Source organism: Alexandromys fortis, unplaced genomic scaffold (genome assembly GCF_014885135.2).
Source record: "Alexandromys fortis isolate MF-2015 unplaced genomic scaffold, M_Fortis_MF-2015_v1.1 scaffold_5, whole genome shotgun sequence".
In the NCBI taxonomy this organism is placed as follows: Eukaryota; Metazoa; Chordata; class Mammalia; order Rodentia; family Cricetidae; genus Alexandromys; species Alexandromys fortis.
In genome coordinates this window covers 11765517-11786053 of record NW_026067924.1, presented here as the reverse complement: position 1 = coordinate 11786053, position 20537 = coordinate 11765517, and the positions used below count along the sequence as shown (strand labels likewise).

General features: G+C 46.1%; 1 protein-coding gene across 1 annotated transcript in view; it reads right to left on the bottom strand.

Annotated features, from left to right (window-relative positions):
* Positions 1-18238: 18238 nt before the first annotated feature.
* Cdkal1 (CDK5 regulatory subunit associated protein 1 like 1) overlaps positions 18239-20537 on the bottom strand; it is a 627408-nt gene continuing 625109 nt past the window's right edge. The window contains exon 17 of the mRNA XM_050142389.1: positions 18239-18924. The gene's annotated coding sequence lies outside the window, so the exon portion shown is untranslated. The remainder of the gene's footprint in view (positions 18925-20537) is intronic.

Below are 20537 nucleotides of genomic sequence, written 5' to 3'. Positions count from 1 at the left end.
TTCTGGGTGAAGCATGAGGGCTTGTGCCTGCTTCCCCTTTTAGTGCTGGGACCCATCTGACTTGTGCTTGTGCAGTCCGTGTGTGTGTGTGTGTGTGTGTGTGTGTGTGTGTGTGTGTGTGCTGCCTCAGTCTCTGTGAGTTCACGTGTGTGTGAATCCTGCTGTGTTTAGAAGATCTTTAGTGTTCTAGGTGTCCTCCATCCCCTCTGGCCCTTACACTCTTCCTGCATCCTCTTCCACATAACTCCCTGGACTCTGATGGAGAGGAATTTGATGAAGACATCCCACTTAGGACCAAGTGTTCCAAAGCCTTTCACTCTCAGCTGAGTGAGACATTTTCCTGCTGTGTATCTCTGTATTAGTGCCCACTTACTGCAGGAGGAAGCTTCTCTGATGATGGCTGAGCAAGACACTGATCTATGAATTTATCAGGCTGTTAATGGGAATCATTTCGTTGCCGTATTTCCTTAGCAGAAAAATAGTATTTTGTTCCCCCAGGTCCATGGCCTATCTCAGGTCCTTGGCTACCTAAGTTGTATCAGGCATGGGTTTCATCTCATAGGTGAGCCTTAAATCCAATCAGATATTGGCTGGTTACTGCCATATGCTTTGTGCCACTACTTCACCAGCAGAGGCTGGGTATTTACAAAGAGGAGAGATTTCCTTAGCTCAAAATTTTGGAAATGCGAGGGGTTGGCACTATAATCTTAGCTCTGAAGGACCTCAGGGCAGATGACATCATCACAATAGGAGTATCTTCGAGTGGAATAGCTCATAAGTCAGGAAGGTAAAAGCAAAGGGAGGGGCCTGGCTTGCTCAGCTCCACACACGATGCTATGAAGATGCTGTGGAGATGCTGTGGAGATGATAATGTGGAGATGCTGTGGAGATGCTGGGGAGATGCTGGGGAGATGCTGGGGAGATGATCATGTGGAGATGCTGTGGAGATGCTGTGGAGATGCTGTGGAGATGCTGGGGAGCAACAGTCTCATCCCAGACCTCCTATGGGTTATCTGGCTGGATAGAAAGATAGGGGTGGTAGATAGAAGATGACAATAGATCACAGATACACAATCCTCTCTCAGGTCCCCATAAGAACTTCCTGAATCCCTTATGAGGGCAGCACCTTCAGTGACTTTTAGGGGAATATAATGCCAACTCCACTTAGAGTAGTTGTTCTAACCTGTGAGTTTTGACCCCTTTGGGAGGTCAAAAAACCCTTTCACAGGGGTAGTCTAAGACCATTGGAAAACACAAATATATACATTATGATTCATAACAGTAGCAAAGTTATGGTTATGATAGTGATGAAAATAATTTTATGGTTGGGGGTCACCACAACATGAGGAACTGTATCAAAGGGTCATGGCATCAGGAAGGTTGGGAACCCCTGATTTAGAGGGACAGAGAACTGATTACGTGTGGGATGTGGACAGATTTGCAAATCCCCCCCGACAGGGAATAGAACAGGATCGGGGCTGGGAAGAGTGTTTGCGTGTAGAAGTGAAGAGCAAGAACTCTAGGAAACACACCACCACCCCCTCTGAAGGCCCAGGTGATACAGAGATCTGGAAAGCAATGACTTCATCCCGGAGGAGGAGGAGTGTTCAGAACTGGGTGTGAGTCTGCAGGAAGGCTCTGGAGAAGACACTAGCTGTCACTCATGGGTTACTCAACATGTTCACTAGAGAAGCAGTTTGTTCTCCAAGGGTGTTTGCTTCCAGAACTAACAATCTGGCTATTTGATAAAGAGGTATTTGATATCCTGTCAATCTCTAGACACTCCGACTGGGTTTACTTTTATAAATAAAAGAACATAGCCTTTCTTTCGCATCCCCGGTAGGACACTAGTCATTCGGGAGGAGTGGGGAACCAGAAGACACCGGAGGTCATTTCATCCTGATTTTGCACAGATGAACCTTTGAGGTCCATATTCACTTCCTCCTTTCATAGGGCCAGCACCATGGGGGAGCCGTGCAGAAGAAGCCAGCGCTGAGAACCAATTGTGTATCCCTCCCACTGCCAAAAACTTATAACTTCCCCCAAGTGGAAGAACTTTAAAGAGTTCAAGCTAGAGGAATGGTGTGAGGATGTGGCTCAGCTGGTAGAATGCTTGCTTAGCGTGAAAGAAATCCTAGCTTTAATCCCCAGCCCAGAACAAGCCAGGGGTGGTAGCATCCACCTGTCATCCGGTCACACAAGCAGCTGAGGAAGGGTGGCCCCAAGCTTAAAGGCGTTCACACCTACATAGTGAATTTGATACTTTCCCCAGCTACGTGAGACTCTGTCTCAAGGGGCAACAAGTTGAATCAGGGGGCAGAACAGTTCCTAAATTGAAATTCAAAGAGAGCCTGAATTTCTCTGTCACTCATGGGACTGTCAGACTTCTTTGAATTGCTAGGGGAAGCCCAAGAGGTTTTATGTTAAGGTGACTCCACAGGTCAATTTTTAGTATTTCTTATTAATAAATAGCTTCTATTTTTCACACAGACCCATTCAGAAGTTCAAATGAGTCTTCCACTGTAATTTTTTTTTTCTCATTTTCACGGGACAGCCTGTACACATTAAAACGAGGCAGGCAAAAAGAAGCAAAGGAGGTTGGGTAAATGTGTGACAGTAAAGGTTAAAAAATGGCGGGAATGGCCTCTTCTGTTCACCAGGGAGAAATGAGACAGGCAAGCCACTTCATAAGGCTTTGCATCTCCCGCCTTCTAGAACAAATTCACAGGCCTCATTCACAGGCCGGGTCAGCGGGGAGCCAGACCAAATTCAGGGCCAGGCAATCCAGATACACTGGCTCCCACTCCCAGGAGGCCAGGGCAGATGAGAATCAGGATTTCACTAGCTTGCCATTCGGAAACCAACCAACATGCCACCCCCTGCCTGTTTAGTGAAACAGACAAGAAAATCACGAGATAGTCTGTGTCACATGGCGACAGATACCAAGGGGCTGGGCTGCAGACACCGACTCATTGCTGTTGCACTTTGGGAGCAGAGAAAGCCATCTGGAGGGTGCTCAGAGTTAGTCTGAGTCCCCTTACCGCTGTAAGGAGAATCACACAGATACGTGGAAGCAGCTTTTATGGCCCATGGGAAGACAAAACAAGGCTCTATGTTCAGTTATGCAATGAGCCCTGAGTTGTTTAGAAAATCAGAAGTCACTAGTGGTGACTTGGTGACAAAGCAGACTTGGCTGTGTTTTGACAGTCCTCCATGGGGTCTGCTTTTCACCAACAGATACAAGGGAAATCTAAGCAACCAAAACTTACTCCGCTCCCTCCCAACTGATACCCTTCCTATTTGTGTCTAAGGATATATGCAAACACGGGGTAATGTATGTCAGCTCACACCTTGGGGCATGCGTTAGCAGACAGAAGGGAGGGCTGGGAGGGCCGCATTTCTCTTTCTAGCCCTCAGAAGTAACGAGTGCGCACTGAAAAGTGGACTCAGTGGGTCAAAGGTTGTGGCACAAATGTAGGGACCAGGGTTTGGATTTCTAGTACCCAGATAAATGCCAAGTAGGCATGGCTGCCCACCTGTAATCCCAACACTTGGGAAGTAGAGACAGGGGTCTCTAGAGCAAGTTTGTGCGCTAGACAGTCCTGTATCAGCGAGCACTGGGTTCAGCTGAGAGACTCTTGTCTCAGTGGATGAGAGGGAAAGCCACCAAGACAGTGACCCTGGGCCTTCACATGCCTATACAGACACACATGCAAACACACATTCATACATGTACATGCCCATGCACATAAAAAGAAAAAAAAATACAAATGAGATCAACTCTATCTACATAAAAGGGGTTTTCCTGCAGGAGAGAAGATGTCTTTCATGTCTTAAAGCACACTTGATTCCCCACAGCCAACAGTACAGGGACTTTTTCCAGGGCACTCCTCCCTCTTCCTCCACCACTTCCAGGTGTCCAGAATAAAGAAGAAACACTAGGAGGGGAGGGGGCCTCTCCCAGCTCTAATTGCCCCGCTGACAAGCATCAGATCAAAGGCATCTTTCATGGGCTCTTTGATCTCTTGATAACATTTAGCACCCTCTCCTGGCTGTGCCTGGGGCCAGCAGCCCTCCCTTCCAACTCCCTCGCCTCTTTCTGCTTTAAATAATTCAACTGCTAAACAGTTTCAAAGGGGTGAAAATAAGCAAATGCTCTAAAGAGCCAACTCGCTTGCTGGATGAAGCATAGCTTCCTTGCCCAACAAATCCCCAAGGAAGGAGATGAAAATCCAGACTGAAGAATCTTAAAGGCAGGGTCGTTGTTTTGAATACTTTACCAGACTTCGACTTCTGTAGAAAGTGCATGGGAATGGGACAATAACCCAAACTCCAACTCCAGGGAAACCCTGGTGGGGAGAAAGCCTTCCTGCTAATGGAAGCTTCGATGTAACTAAGAACCCTCCTCTTTGTCCCCCGTACCCCCCCTCCAATTTCCAAGACAATTAAACGACTTATTTACCCAGCATTGCTGAGACTTTCTACAAGGTGTGCCTGGAATGGTCTGTCCAGAAATGATCTTGATTCAAATATAAGGTGGGGGGGAGGGAGGACCTCAGTCTGTAAAGTGCTTGCCTTGCAACCATGAGGACCTGAGTTTCATCTCTAGAACACATTTTCACAAAATAAAACAAGCAAATAAAGGAACTCCTGTGTGTTTATAATGCAACCAACCAGCGCCGAGGAAGTGGAGACAGTCTAATTCCTGGGGCTCGCTCCCCAGACAGCTTAGTCTTGGTGAATTCCAGACCAGGGAGAGCCCATGCCTCAAACAACAACAAAACCCAGCAACAACAAATGGCCAGCACCTGAAGAAATGGCCTCTATACCACACACACACACACACACACACACACACACACACACACACACACACACAAGTTTGCTTCTACACCAGCCTTTCTACAAAACTAACACAGGACACCCAGTCACAGCTGAACCTCAGATCACAAAGAACTAAGGTTTGAAACCAACTACATTCTGCAACATAAATGCTCAGGCTTCCCTTACTTGAAGGTTCTCTGTTCCTTCTCTGCCGCCATCTTCCTTTCTCTAGGACGGAAGGCCAAACTCAGACTTGTGGCCTCATCCCTACACGAGTTAGATGGTTTTCGTTCCATTAGATCATTCACACTCATCTAGGCTCTAGATCTTATCCCCTAGAACTGGCCATCTGGGTAGTTTAAGCAGAGTATCAGAAGTCAGTCTGAGGAAGGCCGAGTTCGTTGACTGAGAAGAGGTGAGGGTCTAGGGTACTAAAGGAAACTGAGTCAGGAGATGTCCTCTTGCAGGCGAGCCTGTATAAACTCACCACACCTGCACAGAACTCAAGCTAGGACTGAGCATGTTATCAACCCCTGACTTCCTTGTCCCCAGGGGCCCAGCTTCCAATCTGGAGCTGCCTCTGATTCTCTGCCGGGCTTGTTCAAACACAGCTTGCGGCCCAACCCCCAAACCACCACCACCAGGATCTCTACCTGGGTGAATTTTGAATGAAACTGGAAACTGGAGATGTCACAGCTCTGGAAATGTACTAGCTGGTCAGGTAATTCTACTCACAGACCCACTACTCTGAGACTAGAAGAAGACAAATAATGGTTGGGACTGAAGTCCACTTATACTTTCTAGTTCCAGGCCATTCTACACCCCCCATTCCCTTCCACTCCCCTTCCCCAGCTGAAAATGCCAGAGAGTCCTCTTTCCTCACTACAGGCTAAGTTCCTTCCTTCACACACTCCTCCCACACACAGATTGGGCACTGACAATCTACCAGATATGAAAACTGGGGAATGAACTAGACCCTCTCCCGCCTGAACACAGGAGACAGTCCTCTGAGTAAGAAACCAGTGTTCAAGAAAGAAAGGTTATAACAGAGGCAGGCCAAGTCAGTGACAAAGCGGGAAGGAGGGGGGATCCTCCAGGGATTTAACCCAGAGCTGGGTTTGGAAGGCTGGGGAAGGGGTAACCAGGATGGATAGCAATGAGGAGAGAGTGTCCTCAGAGAGTTGTGGACCAGGAGGACAAGTTCGGGAACTGCAGATTTACATCCTGGGTTGAGTGGTTATGGGAGAATTCAGTCAGCGTGCCACGTGGAGATGTTTGGCTTTTTTTTTTTTCTTTTAAGATGATGGTGAAGCATTGGATGGTTTGTCATAAGGGATGACATCATCAGATTGGTCATCATAATGAAGGGAAAGCCCTGTCATCTGGAAAGTTATATGAGTGGAGGGAGGAGTTTCTTCTTCATTCCCCAGAGGTGCTGTAACAGAATATCATCAGCGGGGTATCTCAGAAACAACACAGTTATCTCTCCAGATCTCAGAGATGGGGAGTACAAGTTCAAGGTAGATATAGTGTCTGGTGAGGGCCACTTTCCGGCTTGCAAGACACTTCTGTGTCCTCATGTGGTTAAAGACATGAGAGAACTTACTAGAAACTTTGCATGTGTTCCTTAGGAGTGCATGCGGGGCGGGGGGTGTATGCATTTATATAGTCCTATGTATGAACACAAAGGCCATAGAAGGACATCAGGTGCCTGTTCTAGCCTACACCTTTGAAACAGAGCCTCTCATTGAACCTGGAGCTAGAGTGACAGCCAGCTAAGGTTAGAGATCTCCTTGGGTCACATACGAAATCACTTCTAGCATTTTGCTTGGATACTGAGGATTGGAACTCAGGTCCTCCGACTTGCACAGCAAGCACTCCTGTCCCCTGAGCCATTTCTCCAGCTCTCCAAGGATATCTTTGATAAGAACAGCCATCCTGTTCCAGAGAGTTCTGCATGGGTGATCCAGTCATCTTAGTCACACAGTACTCTGAAGGGCCTTCATCTGAAGTCAGAATTCTGGGAGAATGTGAGCCTTTCTATCCTGATCTTCAGAGAGCTCCATCTTGGAGCTGGGGCAGTGGAGTTCCCTGAACAATGGTGGACGGGCTTCTCTGAACTCAGCAGAGGTGGATACTAATGATCTGAGAAGGCAATGTCATGTGGTTCTCGCTGTCTTAGGCTACCAAAGGGAGAACAGCCAAGCCTGGGCAAACAAGAAGCCACCATGTCTATGTGTTGCGTGCATAGTTCATTGCCTGTGTCTCAGCTAAACTGAGGTTCTAATCTGATCATCACCTCAAGACTGCTTCAGCTCATGACTACGCTCAACCGCACTTCCCTTCCCACATCCAGAATAGTTTCATGCCTTACTAGTTAACAGAGAAGACAGATACATGGATAGTGTAAATTCACTGTGATGCCTATTGTATCTTTTGGTAGCATCCCCAAAAGCCATTGAGATTACAGAGGAAGGAAAGAAAAATATTAAAACAGTTAAGGCTACACTATAATTCTAAACTACTTTGAAATTGAGGTTAGGGGTTTCAGTAGAAAGTATCAACTTATTTTCTAGATTGAAAGCCACTTCCAGGAGCAATGAGATGACTCAGCAAGAAAAGGTGCTTGCCACCAAACCTGATGACCTGAATTCGATCCCTGAGAGAACCAACTCCCTTAAGATACACTCTGAACTTCACACATACCCAAATAAACAAATAAATGTGTCTTTTAAAATATAGAACTATTGCCAAGAAGAACGTGAAACTTTTTCCTTAGTAGAAGGCTGAACATGTCGTAACATTGACCCTTCATGGAACAAAGTGTAGCAGCTGAGAAAATTAATTTCCTATATCAGTCTCAGCTCAATACCCGAATTCTTAAGTCTCCATTATCTCACTTTCTCCCATAAGAATAATTTTGAGATTCAAAACATTTTTGGGAAGCTAGAGATAGTGAGGCAGGAGGATTGCTGCCAATTCAAGACCATCCTGAGCAATAGGGAGTTCCAGGGTAGCTTTGGCTATAAATCAGACCCTGTCTCAAATAAAATAAAATAAAACTAGTGGGGAGTGGAATAGGGATAGAGCTCGGGGGGTAAACAGTTTGCCCGGCATGTGTGAAGCCTTGGCTTCAATGTGAAGCATCAGAAACTTGTAAGAAAAGGAAACTTGCTTTTCTTGTGTGTCCTATACAAGGGTGTGCATAGAAGGGGTGTACTATCAAGGTGTAGAGTGGTGTACAATCAAGCTAACCTGTACAGAAATCAACCACTGAAAAAAAAAAAACTTGGCTTCAAGGGAAGAAACAGGTTAGCTTATGTAAGCAGAGCTCATTACAGAGCGACTTCACTGAAGATGTAAAATAGAAATATATTCATGGTCATGAGCTGTAGCTTCAGGAGATGGAAGCATCTTCCAAAGTCATTCCTATTTCCCTGGGGGTAAATGGCACTAGCAACAGCTGGTGAAGCAGCAACCCTGGCAGCAGAAGCAGTAGAGTCCCCATAAACAAGGCAAAAATTTCCAAGGATCTCCAGTGATTCCCTGCCAAGTGCTGGGGGTGGACGTGCATAAGCTGGACTAAAAGGCGCGACTCTCCCCTGAATCCCGGTAAACACAAGGCCACCAGTAGTTCTGAGAATGGTGGAGGCTCCCTAGCTCCATCCATGACCTTTGTCCAGTCACGGGAGAGAATGTCACCCACTTGGTGTCCATAAAGAGTCCTTGTCTGCTGTCACAGATGCCAACAGCTCTACACGTGCGAGGAACCATGACTTTAAAAGATCCTCTGAAGTCTAGGCCCTGACCTCACCACAGGAAAAAAAAAAAAAAAAACATTCTTTCACAGTCGAAAAACAAAACAAAACAACAACAACAAAAACTTCTAAAATGAAATTAAAGCAAAATGAAATGGAAATAAAAATAAGAGACCAGAAGTGAGGTGGGGATGACTCATGAGCTCCTTCTTGTCAGCGTTTTCTGCTGAGCTAGCTCATGACTACTTTTGCTTTTCTAAATTCAGGACTGGCCCTGGTCATCTGGAGGTCAGGGGAGGCAGCTTCTAGGATATCACCCAGCCCATCCCTCTGAAGCCACACAGCTCAAAGTCAGCCAGGATGACTCCCGGGGGCCACAGTGACCTCAGTCATGAGAGCCTGTTCCCCAGGCTCTTCCACCTGCAGCCTTGGCGGAGCTGTGATCTCTGCTGGCCTGCTTCAGGTCTTGGAAGGCAGCCCAAGAGTGGTGTTTTTACAGCAATTCTCTGAAAGTTGAGGGGAAACACACACACACACACACACACACATACACGTGGTCTTGGCAATCTGAGTGGTACACAGGAGGAACTGGTAACGCTGGGGTTATGACAAAGTAAACCAGCACACCGTTACTGTTTCTGCATTCCGCTCTCGGTGTTTCTGGCCTAGGCCTTTCTCTGCCTCACCTGGGCTGTGCATCTGCCAGGCTAATTTCTGTTTGCACAATGATCTGTACTTTGGACTCCCCATAAACCTGTTTCCTTGAAGCACACCAGACACTGAGACCATCCCATTCCTCACTCTCCTGTCTCTGTCCCAGATTCCTGTTAAAATTCCTTTCCTGTGGCATCACTGACTTAGGGAAGCCGCAATCTCAGGAGCCCTTTACACTAAGGTGTGAATGAGGAGGACCATAGCTGCAACCAATTCCGCTCCTTGATTGGTTGCCTCCTTGCCTATTCTCTTCTTTCTCCTACCCATAATCCAGATGCCTGGCTTGTTTGCCCAGCCTCCCTTTTAGCCTTGGGAGGCCACGAGTCATAAAATTCTGGCCAAAGAGACCTTGTAGGCGTGAGGCAGTGTGTCCTTGAGAGTGTTTGCCCTGAAAAGGGAACAACACACTTTGTATTGTTGTCTTTCTTGGAAACAGGCACAATAGCTTAAGACAGAAAGTATGGTGAGGAAGCTGACCTTCTTTTTTCTCCTTTCCAAACTCAGCATCATAGGTCACTACAGCTGCTAATCTTTCCTTCTCCTTCCTTCTTCTGGCACTAGCCCATCAGCCCCCTCTGTAGCACCATCCATGCCCCTGCTGACTCTACTATTGCAGGCAGATGTTCCCAGTCTTTTCCATTGTGTGCTGCTCGGATACTGTGGTATACAGCTTTAGGAGGGTGAATAGAGTATGGACACAATGCTAAGCAGAGTGCTCAACTGCCCATCTTCCCTTTCCCCCAGCCTCTGCTAACCACAATTTCACTCCCTCTTCCTCTGATTACATTGGATTCCTTAATAAACAGAATCCTGTAGTATTTGCTCTTCCGTGATAGGCTTTTATCACTAGCACACTCTCCTCAAGGCTCATTTATACCACTAGAGACAGTAGGATCGCCTAATTTTTGATGGTTGGGTTGTATTTAATTTTGTGTCTACATTTGAAGTATTAACCTCTCTCTTGTTGGGTTTTATCTATAGTCAGATTCACACGTGTCCTCGGAGTGGCAAACCCTGTGACTCGGTAAACTTAGTGGTGTTACCTCTATTTCCAGCATCCTACACAAATCTATTTTCAAGCCCACTAAAGATTTAGTTTCCTTCTTCCCCAGATATTTCTTACGCTATTTCAGGGACATGGGCATGGCTAATGTCTGGAGAATCCTAGGTTCCCAGACCAACTTTGCCAAATTGTGCCGGGTCACTCCATTGCTCTACACCCTCAAATCTCTCTCTTGTCAAATGAGGCTATTTTGTTTGGAGTTATAAAATACTTAAGAGGCACACAATAACTGTGTAATAAATATTAACTATGACTCTCAGCATGATCCATGCTAACAGAGAGACTGCGGCCACCCCTAAGGCCATCTTAACAAACACCACCAGCGAGTCTCCTACTGGACCGAGAATGGCCCATTGCCAAAGCTCCCCTTCATTCTTAGAAGGAGGAAGCACACTGTTAGCAAGGTATTACTAACATTCTGAAAGCCTCACTATGTTAGTGGAAGAAAAGGAGATCAAAATGTAACACTAGAAAGCCAAGTATGACGGTACACACTTACATTTCAGCACCAAGGAGGAAGCCACCAGAAGATCAGGCACTGGAGACCAGGAATACATAGCAAGAACTTGTCTTGACCCTCCGCACCTACCGGCCCCACAGAAAGAATTCTAAAATTAGAGCTCAGAGGAGATGCAGGGAAAGATACTAAAGCTGTGGGGTGGAGGAAACTGTGGGAAAGGCACTGTTGCCCCCAACCCCTCATGGTGCTGGTTAGTTCCTTTTCTTCTCTCTTGTTTTTGCTTCCACCGGGTTTAAAAATAAAGTGTCCTGTTTTAGCTCTAATTATGCCTTTTATTTTCATATTTATAAGATTAAGATTGTGTAACCTGCCCATGACAGGCTGTGATCTTAGGCACTTGATGTGTGTTGGAGGAGGAAGGGCCTGGAGCCCATCTGGAGGACGCAAAATGCTTATGTAGTGTGAGAACTTTGTTGACTTAAGTCAGTCTCAGGACTGTTCTCCCAGGCAAGGAAAACCATCTTTAAAAACAAACAAACTTGTATTCTGGGGTAATTCCCAGAAAAGACGCAGGTATGGTTAGTGAGATGGGATTTGGTTTTGTTTTTCAAGCTGCAACGGAATGGCGAAAGGTCAGCCCTATGTTGTAACCCACGCTGGTGCCTCTCTCCCGTAATCCAAACCACAGCCCTCAGAAAGAGAAAACCAGGCAGCGTGGCAATTAGTGAAATGCAATTTCATTTTCTAAACGCCTGCCCCTGGATACCTTAGGAAGTCAACTGCTGAGTCTTAGATTGTTCTGGAAAAACTCTGGTGGTTGGAATTTTGGAATAGTTTCCCTGGGAGAAAGCTGTTAAAACTATTTCCATAAAAAGACGTTCATGAGATGGAAATTGAGCAGAAGGAGACGAGGTTCTCAGGAGTGAGATCTTCGGAATGGGTCAGAAGGAACAATGAAGGGCTGATGGATGAGAAGGAGTTTCTTATGGAGTCGTAACTCCCTTGTAAGGAGTACTGTGTGCTGGGTGCTTCACTCGGGAGCCCGCTCAGGTAGCATCTCAATACCACTCTGCATTATACACCTCTGAATAGGGACGCCACCTCCCTGAAGTCCTCATCTCTCTATTCTCACAGTTAAGAAAAGAACCAGCCCCCCTACACACAAGCCATGAAACTCTCAACTGACCACATCACATGACAGAACATCATCAGAACAGAACATTTTAGACAGGCATTGTGGCCCATGTTTGTAATCCCTGTGCCCAGAATGCTGAGGCAAGAGGATTGCTCTTGACTTTCAGTCAAGCCTGGGCTATAGATTAAGACCCCATCCCATAACTCCCTAAACGGGGCTGCCTAGATGGGTCAGCAGTTGCTGGACCAGCTTGGGGACATGAGTTCCAGCTCCAGAACTGCCTTCAAAAGGATGGCTGTGAAGGTGTGCATGTCTTTAACCCCACAGCCCTATTGTGGGATAGGAGGGGAGGCCGAGACAGGAGACAGTCCCCAAAGCTTGACTGCCATCCAGCCTGGAATATGAAGTACAGTAGAAACCATTAGAGAGACCTCGCTTCAACAAGGTCGAAGGAGATAGCTAACTACAGAAAGGTGCCCTCTGACCCCTACAAATGGCCTTGTATGTGCTCCCAGCTCCACCATCTCAACACACACACACGTACAACAATTAAAGTAATAAGTAAGTAAATAAGAAACAGAGAGGGAGGAAGAAAGGGAGGCCTTCATTGCAAGCCATATTCCACCTTTTACTTTCTCATTGTCATTGTTTATTAGATTATTAGTAGCATTCTAGACTTAACTTGGAAATTCACCCAGTATCTTTGGTTGTGGTGAGGAGCCATCTTCCTACACAATGAGCTAAAAGCCTTAGGTTGACACCAGCACCACCCCCAGCCTGATACCACAACTTAACGTAACAATGCAGTAAATAGATTTGATTTTCATTTACCCTCCTGTTTACTTGACTCCTATCCTAACAAACTGAGCCGCGGTAGACTGCAGAGAGGGTAAGAGTCTATCTAATCTCTAACCGAGGTCATTCTTTTCTTAGAGGCCACGCTGTGTGGCCACCACATCAACCAAAGTCGTAGATTGAAGCCCTAAACTGGCTCCCTCAGATCTCACCTTATTTGGAGTTCAGATGAACAGATCCTCAGTTTAAAAAGAGGCCATTAGAGTGCTGCCTAATGCAAGCCAACCGGTATCCTCACAAAGAGAGGGAACAGAAACACCGAGATGGGCACCCCAGGAGAACGCCATGAAGATGAAGGCCGAGAGCAAGCAATGCTCCACAAACCAAACACTGAAGACTGGCAGTAGCCACCAGAGCAAGGGCCGAAGCATTGGCAGCTTTTCCCACACTCTCAGCGGGAGCCAACCCTGAGATGCCCGCATCTCAGACCTCTCTCCTCCAGAACCATGAGACAATAATTTAGCCACCTGATGTGTGGTACTTCGTTGCTGCAGCCTCAGGAATCTAATGTACCTTAAAAACCCTGTAGTCATGCCAGCAAGATGGCTCGGCAGGGAAAGACACTTGTCACCAAGCCTGATGAGCCAGGGTCAATCCCTGGGATCCGCATGGTGGAAGGAGAGGACCGACTCCCATGGGTTTTCCCCTGATCTACATACATGCACGCATAGCATATCTGTTCCCTACCACACACAGAAGAAATAATATAATAAAAACCCTGTTACTTACTCTTGCTCCCCTCCCCTACTCCTTTAGACCTCTTCCTCCCTCCTCATAACCCTCTTTCTACACGTGTGTGCATGTGTGTGAATATGCACACATGTGAGTTTAAATCTAGATTCTGCATTTAAGAGAAAAGATATATTTGTCTTTCTGAGTCTGGCAATTCCCTCTGTTTTTTTTTTTTTTCCTGAAGATGTCCTCATTTTAGTCTTCGTTGTACATATGTGTCATGAAAACAAAAAGGAAGGACTATCTGGTAAGAGGATGCAGTATGTCAGAGGGACCAGGGGTTTAGGGGAAGACAGTGGGGGGGTGCATAGGAACAAGGGGCACTGATTTATATGTCTGGAAATGTCAGAGTGAAATACATTTTCTTGAATGCCAACTAAAGACATAGTAAAATAAAATAAAAACCCTTAGGATCTGTAAACAGGGTGTGTTCGTCCTGAACAGAAGAGGTAGCTGGCCACCTAAAGCTTGGTTTGCTTTGTTCATCCAGACCAACGTGTGAGACTCTCATAGAATAAACAGCACGTTGCTTTCACTTCTCCCTGGAGAAGACCTACCCACCCCCCGTTTGTGGCACCAGGCTAGCTCATTTCTCACACAGGTCAGGGCTAAAGGAAGAGGCGAGTTGGATGTGAGAAGCCTGTCACGATCATCTCCCTGTATTCATTGACTGTTTGAATCTGTAGAATCTGTGCTCCTGCCCTAAGAGTGCCATGGACAGAGACAAAAGTCAACAGAAATGCTTTCAGAACTAACTTCGACATCTCCCCAGCAGTGACCAGCCAGTCTGCACTTGATAACTGGGATATCTCACACTCCTCTCTTCCTGTGAGTATGTCCATGTGAGCAGAAGGGCATATGAATGTGTGTGACAGTGACAGCCAGAGGACACCTCAGCTGTTGTCCCTCAGGAGCCATCCACTTTTGCTGTTGCTGTCATTGTGAGACAGGGTCTCTCTGGCTAAAGTTGCCAAGTCGGCTGGGCTTGCTGCCCAGTGAGCCCCAGGGATCCTCGTGTCTCTGCCTAACCAGCCCTAGGATTGCAAGGGTGTGCTCACACACCTGGCTTGTTATGTGGGTTCTAGGGAGTGCACTCGGGCCCTTGTGGGATCTCTTTTCCGGCTCAGGTACCTCCCTAGTCCCAGTATGTCAATATTTTTGTTGCTGACTGCTGGGAACTCAGGAAAAGAAGCAAAAAGGATTCAGAATATCACTGAACTTCTTCTGGGCTCGTGCTGTCTGTTGCCTGGAGATTAAAACATACCCCAGCAAGTCTGTGACAGAACTCATCTCCTTAACCTGAAGGAAACTGATTTTGGACAGTTCCCTGGCCAGAGATGTATCAGAGGAGCCCTGGGTTATGCTGGGAGACACTGACATCAACAGGAAGGCAAAGCAAGTGGAACTGAATCATAGCAAGAAGGTTTTCGAAACTCCGCTTTTGTAAAGATAATCCATGTGGTTGGCTTCTTACATGGAGAAGGTCATGACAATATCCGCTATCTACTGCCCTGCACCGCTTACCAGCATCGGGCCACAAGCCCCAGCATTGATGCTTCCTCACCCTGCTTCTCTTTGATCTGACTTTTTCCTTCCCAGCTCCCAAACCCAACTGTTAACAAAACTCCACCCGAAAGCTCTACCCTACCGGTACTCATAACAAAAATAGAAAACTAAAATTGGGTGTCATGGGGGGAAAAATGTAACTCTCACTTTATTGACTCAGAGAGCAACACCTTAAGTTCAATCTGCAGAATGCCATTAGCAGTGTTTACAAAGGGGTACCCAATGTGTGCTATACCTTTGGCGGTTCCCAAGCAACTAATCAAGCAACTAACTGTTCCAGCATGTCATTATGGTTTGAATGTGTCATGTCCCTTGGAGTCTAGTGTGTTTGGACATTAATGTCCCTCAGAGGCTAGTGTGTTTGGACATTGCGCCGACTGGCGGTGCTATTTTGGAAGGCTGTGGAATCTTCTGGAGGCGGAGCCTTGCTGGGGGAGGTGGGCCTTGAGGAAGGACCTTGAGGTTTTCCAACCTGGCCCACTTCCTGCCAGCTCTCTGCTTCCTGCCTGGGAATTGAATTGAATGAGAAGGTGCCTCAAACTGCTGCCACCAAGCCTTCCTCACAGTGACAGACTGTATCCCCTCCTCTCTTGCATGGCTTTTGTCAGATGTTTTACCACAATAAGGAAGGTAACCAATACGAATACACTTCTGGGCAAGGCCTTTAAAAAAATAGCATTGGAAAGAGTTTTGACTAAAATTTAAATAATCAGAAGGCAAATATCGATGATGGGCCAATGAGCTACCTCACCTGAGCACACAGACATGGCTTCTGTGAACCTAAAGGGTGGTCTGCATTTTAGTTCTCTCTGTAATCACTTTGGGGTTGTCGCCCCCTAAAAAGCAGTGAACTTGATTGTGGACCCCTATGCCTTCAGTCACAATCTAGTGGTGTGGGAAAAGGCAGGGTCTACAGACAAGACTGAGGCCATCTAGGAGCTCTCGTCACCTTGCCTGCTAGTCAAACCTCAGAAACTTTTTACTGTGGAGGGCTATTGTGAGGATCAGTGAGGGCATGTGAAGAGTTCAAGGGCCGATTCTGAGCAGGTACTCAGTGTCTGTTTCAGTCCACTGTGGGATGTCATGGGTTCTTTGTCCCAGTAGCTCTCAGTTGCTGAGAGAGCACACATAGAAGGTAAACACAGCTACTTTTCATTGTTGTGACTAAATGACAAAAGCCACTTAAAGAAGGAAGGGTTTATTCTGGCTTGTAGTTTGATTGGGATATGGTACTTGCACACACACATACATATACGTATCCACAAATCTCTGGCGTGTACAGCCTGCCCAGTCCAGCCAATCAGTGATCAGGCTCAGTGAGAGACCCTGTTGCAGAAAAAAAAAAAAAAAAAAAAAAAACAGAGAAATAACTGAGGGAGAGACCTAGTGTTGCCTTCTGGCTTCCATATACATGCACATATATTCACACACATACACAAACACACACATGCACACTAGATAGGTAGATAGATAACTACATAGATAGATGGATGGATAGATAGATAGATAGATAGATAGATAGATAGATAGATAGATAGATAATCAACCATCCCAAGTATTCTCTGTACCTCTTTGGATATTTTTGTTTGTTTGGTTGGATTTTTATTTTTGAAACAGGTCTTGTATCTGTACCTCGGACTCGTTTCAAACCCACAGTATTATTCCTACCTAATGTGTCACAGGGATGAACTAACACATAGCTGGTGTTTGAGTACTTTTATATTAGCCAGTATATCTGAGGTTTGGTGGGTTTGTTTATATACTTAGGATCAACAAAATTCTCCCCTCTTTAATATCCAGTTGAGTAAGAGTCCTTTGCACAAGCACCAAGGGACTGTGATGGTGAATCTAGTAACTGAGATGCTTACAGGGTGGATAGCGTATATAGTGCCTACACGCTGAACAAAGGGATGCTTCTGTTCAGGCAGAGACTGCCAGGTAGAGCAAGACTTCTTTACAGGACTCAGAACAGTGCTGTGTACAAATGGAAAATTATGAGGTTGCTATTTCTTGAATGTTTCTATATGGTTGAACAAAATATCTGAAACTCCAGGAAGAGAAATGGATCAAGGAAGACTAGTCTATTTGTCTTTTCAATGTATCCACAGATCACACTGATGCATTTTTAGTCTTGTGCTCTGGGCCCTGCCTGTCTCTCAGATTTCCCTTCAATAAAGAGCAATCGGAAATACTTCAGTGTTCCTCCAGCATTTTGGGCATCTTTAGTGCCTTCCCATGCTTTCCCGCCTAATTTTGATATCTTTTTTGTTCTTTGAGGTCCTTCAGCAAAAAATATTTTTGGGGTGTGTGTGGGGGAGCTCTGTGTAGTCCATGCTGACACCAAACTCTCTGTTTAGATGAAAATGACCTTAATCTTTGATCCTTCTGCCTCCACCCTCAAGTGCTAGGATTATAGGCATGTGCCACCATATCCACTTTCTACATTGTTGGGAACGGAACCCAGGACTTTGTACATACTAGAGATGGACTCTACCAACTAAGCTGTGTCCTCAGCCCCAGCACAAACTTTCCTCTCCAACACAGTTACTCCCGAGTGCACAGGCACAAGTTCCCTATTGACACTGACCCTGATAGCAATTGTTCAGTCTGACAGCAATTCCTTCTTCTTCATCCCATGTTGCTTTATCTATTGAAGTATGGTGGCCTGAACATTCTGTGCCGTGTCTTCCCTGCCCTGCATTTCTGAGCCTCTGGCGCTGGCTTAGTGAAAACTGATATAGTTGAAGAAGGACTGGGCCAGGGTCAGGGTCAGGGTCACTTCTAACTGCACGTTTTACTTCACTACACCAAAATGGCCCTTCTTAACTCTGAAACTCACGGCTGAGATTTGAAACTCTCTCCCATCTCCCATCGTCCATTGAAGACTTTAAGTCCCCTCAAGTCTCTAATTTTCTAAGATACAACCTTGTAATTCCTGTTCCTTCCAGGCTGAGACAATGCCTGCAGTTTACAAACCAAGTTAACTCCATTTATCATGATGTTTATTTCAGAGAACAAGAGAAGTGGATTTCCAGGACATGATAGTCTTTATCAAAAGGAAAGTTTATTTTTCTCCGACATTTTCTTATTTGGACCCTACCTTGGATTGCAAACATATAATCAAGTGTTCTCTAAAGTACGTTGTGTACAAATAGAGGTTGCGCATGCAAATTAAACTACCTCGGCTTATTATACCCACACACCACTGGCTTTAAGTAGTGGGAGTAAAAGTAATGGCATTGCCCCGGGGTTCGGCTTGACCGCTGATGAGTTACCCAAGGCTTGTGAATATCTAACTAGGTCCCACGTAGATGCTTGAAAAGGCTTCCACTTCCAGAGCCACAGGATCTCAGATCTGAGCTCCAGCTCCACTTCAGCTTAAAATCCTCCCTCTCTTTTTCTCAAAAGACCCCACCCAGCATCTTCTCCCAAGTGGCCTTTTCTCCCTCTGCTCCTCTCGAGGGCTTAATCTTGACCAGCTAGGTGTGTCCTTCCAAGCCAGGAGCAGCCCAAATCTATCCACCCCCACTTCCACGTCACAGCTTCGGGGAGGCCTGCTGAAGAGAAACTTCATGCCAAACGCTTTCCTCGGCAGACGTTCCAAATTCAGTAGCAGGGTCAGCCGCTATCTTGATGAACTCCGCGTATGCACACCCTTGAAGAAGAGCGGGGGAGGGAAGGAATGAGCTTGGGGGTCCTTGGAGGCTTGTTGTCCGGGCATGCTCCATCCACCAAAACAGCAATTGCTGCCGTCATCCGCGGGGCTTGTTCTTGCTAAGAAGCAGCTGGAGCCTGTGATCTTATCCATGCTGGACTTCTGAGAAAGAAAAGATATTTTCAAAATTTTATGCCTGGGGTCAAGCCAGGGCCACAGACAAGCTTATCACTCACACTACCCTTGACTTATACTCCCTCCAAGTCCTGTTTCTGCAATTTAGACGTGTGCTAATGCAGAGGGTTATTGAAGGTTAATCTTGAGGAACACTGTGAGGAAAACAGCTTTAAGCTCTGGGCTTAATATCCTTGTCCTTCCCCGGGACTCATGGGCCTCCTCTACAGAGTTTCGTTTTCTGATAAAAGACTCCAACCTCAGGCATACACGTGTGCAGATAGAGCTGCCTTAGTCTATAACGGAATATTCCTTCACCAGAACCCCTGAGTGCTTGCTGCAATGTGAACCCTGGCTTCATCCAGCCCTAGGGAATGAGAATGTTCTTGACTGGCACACATTCTAATTTCGGTCTACTGGCTAAGACACTCAGGAGTTCTAGAAGTAGGCGCTGCCCTCTAAGGAGTTTGCAGATTTCTGACCACTCTGGAGGGAGCATGGTAAGAGGAGGTGAGGTGAGAATATTTTGAAAATTGGGGATTTTTTTCATAATGTACACAAAGTCATTTTTTTTTTTGAGTTCTGCTGTCAGGTTCAGGTCACGGATCCCACCCCCTCTAGTTAAGTGTCCCCTCAAACCTCCAACTCTAGTAAGCATTCGGCATAGGATGCTGGTGGCCCCTCTCTCTTAGGAGTTTAAACTTCCTCTCAGAATCACGTCTAAGGAGCTCACTTCATGTCTTGATGGAGAAGCCAATGGCCCGGTGAATGTCACAGAGCTCCTTCTACTTCTTTACATTCGTTCAATAGATATGTTACACCATGCATATGACTTCCTTATGTGTGTGTGTACGTGTGTGTGTGTGTGTGTGTGTGTGTGTGTGTGTGTGGCAGGGGGTGGAGGCCAGAGTTTGATGTCAGGTGTACATCAGGCATCTCCCTCCATCTCTCTACCTGATTTTTTTTTTTTTTTTGAGACAGGTCTCTCAATGAGTCTGTTGTTAACTGAATGGCCAGAATCACTAAGCAGTGAGTTCTGAGAATCTGCCAGTCCCCATCCCTCTACATTAGAGTGACAGGCACCTATAACTGTACTCCAATTTTTGCTTGGTTGTGAAGATCCAAACTCAGGTCCTCGTGCTGTGTAGTAAGTGTTCTTACCCATTGAGCCACCACTCCAGCCACCCCCAGAGAGACTTCTGACTCAAGAAGTCTCCAGACAGACTTGAGTCACTTTATTAGCACCAAACTAAGAGAGTTTAAGAAGCAGCCCCTTGATATTTTCCCCCCAAATAATTTGCACATGGCATTTTCCCAGAAGGCATTAATATTTCCCAACATTACTTTCCACAGATGCTGCTTGGCTTACGACAGGGTTGCATCCCAATAAAACCACCACAGATGGCAAACACTGTACGTGCAGAATGCATGGAATACACCCAGTCTACCCAACAGCACAGCTTAGCCTGGCCTACTTCAGACCCCATTAGAGCACAGGCTGTGTGACTCCACTGATCATCTCACACAGTCTGGTTTATAACTAAAGTGTTCGCTATCTCAGGTAACGTATTAAATACGATGCAGAAAGTGAAAAGAAGAGA